The sequence below is a fragment of the Oncorhynchus masou genome, chromosome 15 (assembly GCF_036934945.1).
Source record: "Oncorhynchus masou masou isolate Uvic2021 chromosome 15, UVic_Omas_1.1, whole genome shotgun sequence".
Classification (NCBI taxonomy): Eukaryota; Metazoa; Chordata; class Actinopteri; order Salmoniformes; family Salmonidae; genus Oncorhynchus; species Oncorhynchus masou.
The window spans coordinates 42,095,503-42,101,502 of record NC_088226.1 but is presented as its reverse complement, the minus strand read 5'-3'; positions in this window follow the sequence as shown (position 1 = coordinate 42,101,502).

Sequence of the window (6,000 nt, the reverse complement as noted above, 5' to 3'; positions counted from 1 at the left end):
TTTATTTGTTTTATTTTACTATGACGTTCGTAGTTAGTACACACGTAATAAATTATCTTTCCCTCAATGCAGCTCCACAATTGGTCCCTTCTCTGTTGGCTATTTCTAAAACATTGAACAATCTTCTGGCTCTATTCAATCTGTGTTGCTGAAGCGTTACACATTCCGTAATAGAAATATAAAGGTAACGATTGAGCAGACGTATGCAGCGTTTACCGTGAATGCAGCCTCCGCTTAAACGGGAACCTTGTCTTTAAATTTTAATCGCGCTGTAAAACGGAACTTCGCGATGTGGATTGAATAGAGCCCCTTGATTATTGCAAGTGGATAAAGGAGAGAGTAAATAATTATTATACACAGTAGCATACCACTATCATGGTTAGTCCTGGTCTTTCCCCAAATAATTCACAGGTTATTTCTTAAGTAAACTCTACCTGCTATAGTTGTTGGCCCGAAAGCAAAGCCTATACTCCTTTCCTCTGGCCTCTCTCTCTCACTCATTAAATAAGCAGGCATTTTCCTGTACTCCTCAGTCTATTCGTCAGGGGGTTTAAAATATTCAGTATTTTTGCAGGCCTGTACGTTGTAAGATTTGTGGGAAGTGAGGCGTGTAAAATCCTTGTGAGTCAGTGATTTCAATCAATGTTAGTAGAGAAGGGATCATCAACTAGATTCAGCCACGGGATGATTTGTTCTTGAGTGGATGGTCAGGAGGCCGTAACATAATTACAAATCATTTGTAGACTGCAAATTGACCGCAAGAGGAAGAAACAGATATATTAATTCACTAAAACAATTATTTCCAACCTTCCTTACATTTGTAAACAATCACATATACATTCGGATATCTCTTTATTATGCGTAGGAAAACTTTGGAATAGATTTCCAAAAGTAATATCACTTCAAGCTGATTTGCGGGTGTTTTTACAGCCTTTTATGTCCAACAATAAAACATAAAAACAGTGCCTTCGGGAAAGTATTTAAACCCCTTGAATTTTTTCAAATTGTCTTATGTTTACAGCCTTATTCTAAAATGGATTAAATACAAAAAAAATCCTCAGCAATCTGCACACAATTTACATAGGTATTCAGACCATTTGCTATGAGACTAGAAATGGAGCTCTGGGGCATCCTGTTTCCATTGATCATCCTTGAGATGTTTCTACAACTTGGAGTCCACCTGTGGTAAAATCAATTGTTTGGACATGATTGAAGAAAGGCACACACCTGTCTATATAAGGTCCCACAGTTGACAGTGCATGTCAGAGCAAAAACCAAGCCATGAGGTCGAAGGAATTGTCCGTGGAGCTCAGAGACAGGATTATGTCGAGGCACAGATCTGGGGAAGGGTACCAAAACATTTCTGTAGCATTGAAGGTCCCCAAGAACACAGTGGCCTCCATCATTCTTAAATGGAAAAAGTTTGGAACCACCAAGATTCTTCCCGGCCAAACTAAACAATCGAGGGAGAAGGGCCTTGGTCAGGGAGGTGAACAAGAAACCAATGGTCACTCTGACAGAGCTCCAGAGTTCCTCTGTGGAGATAGGAGAACTTTCCAGAAGGACAGCCATCTCTGCAACACTCCACCAATCAGGCCTTTATGGTGGAGTGGTCAGAGGGAAACCACTCCTCTGTAAAAGGCATATGACAACCTGCTTGGAGTTTGTCAAAAGGCACCTAAAAATTCTCAGACCATGAGAAACAAGATTCCCTGGTCTATTACAACCAAGTTTGAACACTTTGGCCTGAATGCCAAGCATCACATCTGGAGGAAACCTGGCACCATCCCTACGGTGAAGCATGGTAGTGACAGCATCATGCTGTGGGGATGTTTGTCAGTGACTGGGACTCGGAGACTACTCAGGATTGAGGGAAAGATGAACGGAGCGAAGTACAGAGGTCCAGCTCCAGAGCGATGAAAACCAGCTCCAGAGCGCTCAGGACTTCCAACAGGCCAGTGACCCTAAGCACACAGCCAAGATAATGCAGGAGCGACTTTGGGACAAGTCTCTGAATGTCCTTGAGTGGCCCAGCCAGAGCCCGGACTTGAACCTGATCGAACATCTCTAGAGAGACCTGAAAATAGCTGTGCAGCAACGCTCCCCATCCAACCTGACAGAGCTTGAGAGGATCGGAAGAGAAGAATGAGAAAAACTCCCCAAACACAGGTGTGCCAAGATTGTAGAGTCATACCCAAGAAGACTCGAGGCTGTAATCGCTGCCAAAGGTGCTTCAACAAAGTTCTGAGTAAAAGGTCTGAATTCACATGTAAATGTGATATTTCCGTTTTTTTTTAAATTAGCAAACATTTCTAAAAGCCTGTTTTTGGTTTGTAATTTTGGGGTATTGTGTGTAGATTGATGAGAGAAAAAAACGATGCAATACATTTTAGAATAAGGCTGTAACATGACAAAATGTGGAAAAAGTCAAGAGGCTGAATACTTTCCTAATGTCCTGTATTTATTTTTTTGCTCAGAAAACATGGGGGGGGGCTGATTATGTCTCACATCAACACCATCATCCGGGAAACCCACGATCCCACTCCAATTCGCATACCGCCCCAAAAGATCCACAGATTTCGTGATCTCAATCGCCCTCCCCACTGCCCTTTCCCACCTGGACAAAATGAACACCTATGTGAGAATGCTGTTCTTAGCGTTCAACATTATAGTGCCCCAGTGGCAATTTTAGCATGGACATCTTGGTGGGGCGAACACATTCTTTTCTTTTTTCTTTATTATGCATTCCAGCAAAGCCACTACACAACACAACACTAACAATACATTAATCGCCCTATAACGTGGACAAACGGTGCCCACAAACAGCAGCCCAACATCTTTCCACTGCAGCACCTGGCTATCAAAGGAGCCTTGTCTGGCAGCGAAACAGTTAATTCAGCCTCATTTACTGCCTTTAAAAACATAGGTGATAAGGCTACCTTGTTTAAACAAATGTGGTTTCAACTGACAATTTAGATGTACAAACTATATTGAAGAGCAGATAAGAGGCTATCCATAATTTTGATTAAGACATTAATGAGCAAGCTAGGACGGACTTTGGCAACATAACTATTCGTTCAGCACTTTTGAAATGTACAGCAACAGAATTCAGTACATGGCCCGTTCTTACAATATTCTCCCTGTACACCAAGTCAGAACCATAGGATAAATAATGGAGACATATAAGCAGTCAATGAAAGCTCTTACAATATTCTATGATTACATTTCTCTAAAACAGGCCATAGGCTACATGTGCATGTGCACCACCAAGTCAGAACAGTAAACGAAATGAATAAGGGAAACGGGGCCAAAATATTAGCGTCAGGCACATCGGCAACTAACAGCTTACAACACAACATACACTTAGTATTACTTTCTTAGCTACAGTATACATATCTCCCTGGCATGTTACATCATTTATGCAGCAGCATACAAGACGTTTTTTAGACTCACCTTGTTGTGCTGTGCTCACTTCCTTCGAAACCACTCATTGTTGAATATGCGATTTCCAACTTCTTTTGTAATGTTAATGTCCAATGAGCACAATACGTTGTATCTATAATTTCTCTTCATTATTTCTCTTCATATGACGTGGATTGAAAAGGATTTGCCAGTAGATTGTCGACTTTATTCATGATGATGACTGATAGCTATGATTATGAAAGTATGAAGTTGACATGATCAGTTCAATCAAAGCTACTGTACATATACATTTATTTGACATAATTTTATCTGTAGCCAATGACCTTGAGCCTTCTTGGATGGGCTCTTCTAATGTAACTCTTGTCAGCACTCAAAGGGCTAGAATTTTTGAGACTTCGCGTGATGTAGTTTCCCCATGAGCTACAGAACACAGCCAATCATGGCGCAATACTCCGTATTTTCTTCTGGCTTGCCTCACCATCACAGAAAGCACTGAACTGGGCTGAAATACATGCATTTTGGAGCTGCATTACTCAAGAAAACAAAAAAGAGACCATGTTAGTATGTGGCTTTATTAACTCAATGATATATATATATATATATTACATTGTTTTCAAACTGATATGTGACACATATTTTATTTTTAAATGTGGGGCTCAAAACAGGCTCTGCCCCACCTGCCCTGTATGGCGGGTCTTCACTGTAGTGCCCACAAAGCTCATTACTAAGCTAAGGACCTTGGGACGAAACACCTCCCTCTGCAACTGGATCCTGGTCTTAATGACGGGCCTCCCCCAGGTTGTAAGGGTAGGCAACAACACATCTGCCACGCTGATTCTCAACACTGGGACTCCTCAGGGGTGGGTGCTTAGTCCCCTCCTGTACTCCCTGTTCACCCAGGACTGCGTGGCCAAACACAACTTCAACACCATCATTAAGTTTGCTGACGACACAACAGTGGTAGGACTGATCACCAACAACGATGAGACAGCCTATAGGGAGGAGGTCAGAGACCTGGCAGCGTGGTGCCAGGACAAAAACCTCTACCTCAATGTGACCAAGACAAAATAGCTGATCCTGGACTACAGGAAAAGGAGGGCCGTACAGGCCCCCTTTCACATCGACGGGGCTCTAGTGGAGCAGGTCAAGAGTTTCAACTTCCTTTGTGTCCATATCACCAACAAACTATCATGGTCCAAACACACCAAGACAGTCGTGAAGAGGGCACCTTTTTCCCTCTCAGGAGATTTAAAATATTTGGCATGGGTCCCCAGATACTCTAAAGGTTCTACAGGTGCACCACTGAGAGCATCCTGGCTGGTTCTATCAACGCCTGGTACGGCAACTGCATCCGACCGTAAGGCACTACAGAGGGTAGTGCGTACGGCACAGTACCTCACTGGGGCCAAGCTTCCTGCCATCCAGGACCTATATTTTCTTAACTCTATTTCTTGAACTGCATTGTTTAAGGGCTTGCAAGTAAGCATTTCAAGGTAAGATCTACTACACCTGTTGTATTCGGTGCATGTGACAAATACAATTTGATTTGAACAAGCACTTCCTGATTTAATTTTGTCTGGAGATGAAATTATAACATTTATGTAGACTATAGGCCTCCCAAGATATGGCATATTGTCTAATTGACTAAAATAGGTCTATACAGTATGTCAGGCCTAAGAATGTTAACGAAAGGAATATATACATTGAATGTTTTTTTATTTACTGCAGTGGGCTAAATCAGGGTTTCTTGGTAGTTTTATACAAATCTAGTTGAAAAAAAGTGTACACCTCACACACATGGGCTTTAAAAAAAGAAGACACCTGTACCATGTCAGATATAGAGGTGATATGTATTCAATTTTGAGTTTGCATCCCAATATTACACTTTATATACATTACAGAAGACTGAACAATAACAAAACCGTTTGACATAGAAACACTGGATTATTGTTGTCTTTTAAACAATTGTGTTTATTAATTATGAAATTATGAAACAAATGAATAACATTCAACCCATGAGGCCACTAGATCATTTGACTGCAGGAAAGGGCTACAACGTTCTCGATTATGATTAACTTTTCATTTTGTATGACTGGGTAGCTTGTATTGTTTTGTGCTGTTTTTGTTGCTGTTCATTCTCTCGTTTTATAATGTGTCCTCACAATGGGCACCGATATCAGTTCAACATCCAGTTTGATTTACAGTTCTCAACTAACGTGAATTCAATGTGAAATCAACTAAATACATTTGCCAAATCAAATTAGTTGTCCCCATTGATTCAAAGTCATCACAACAACGTCGATTCAACTTGTTTTTTTCCCCCATCGTCTATTTCTATATTAGCAAATTTCGAATGACAAATGTTTGACTAAATTAATTAGTTTTGTCCTCAATTTAAGGGATATCAGTAGCCTACACATACACCTGAGTCACTTTCATGCTCTTGCGCCAACAAACTGTAATCCGGAGAGCGGTGGTTTAGGTGCCCAACCTGAGCTTCATACACAGTGGCCAAAGCCTCATAACAAGCATTAGGTTAACGGTGAATACGCTCAGGCAATGTTTGAGGTCTAAACA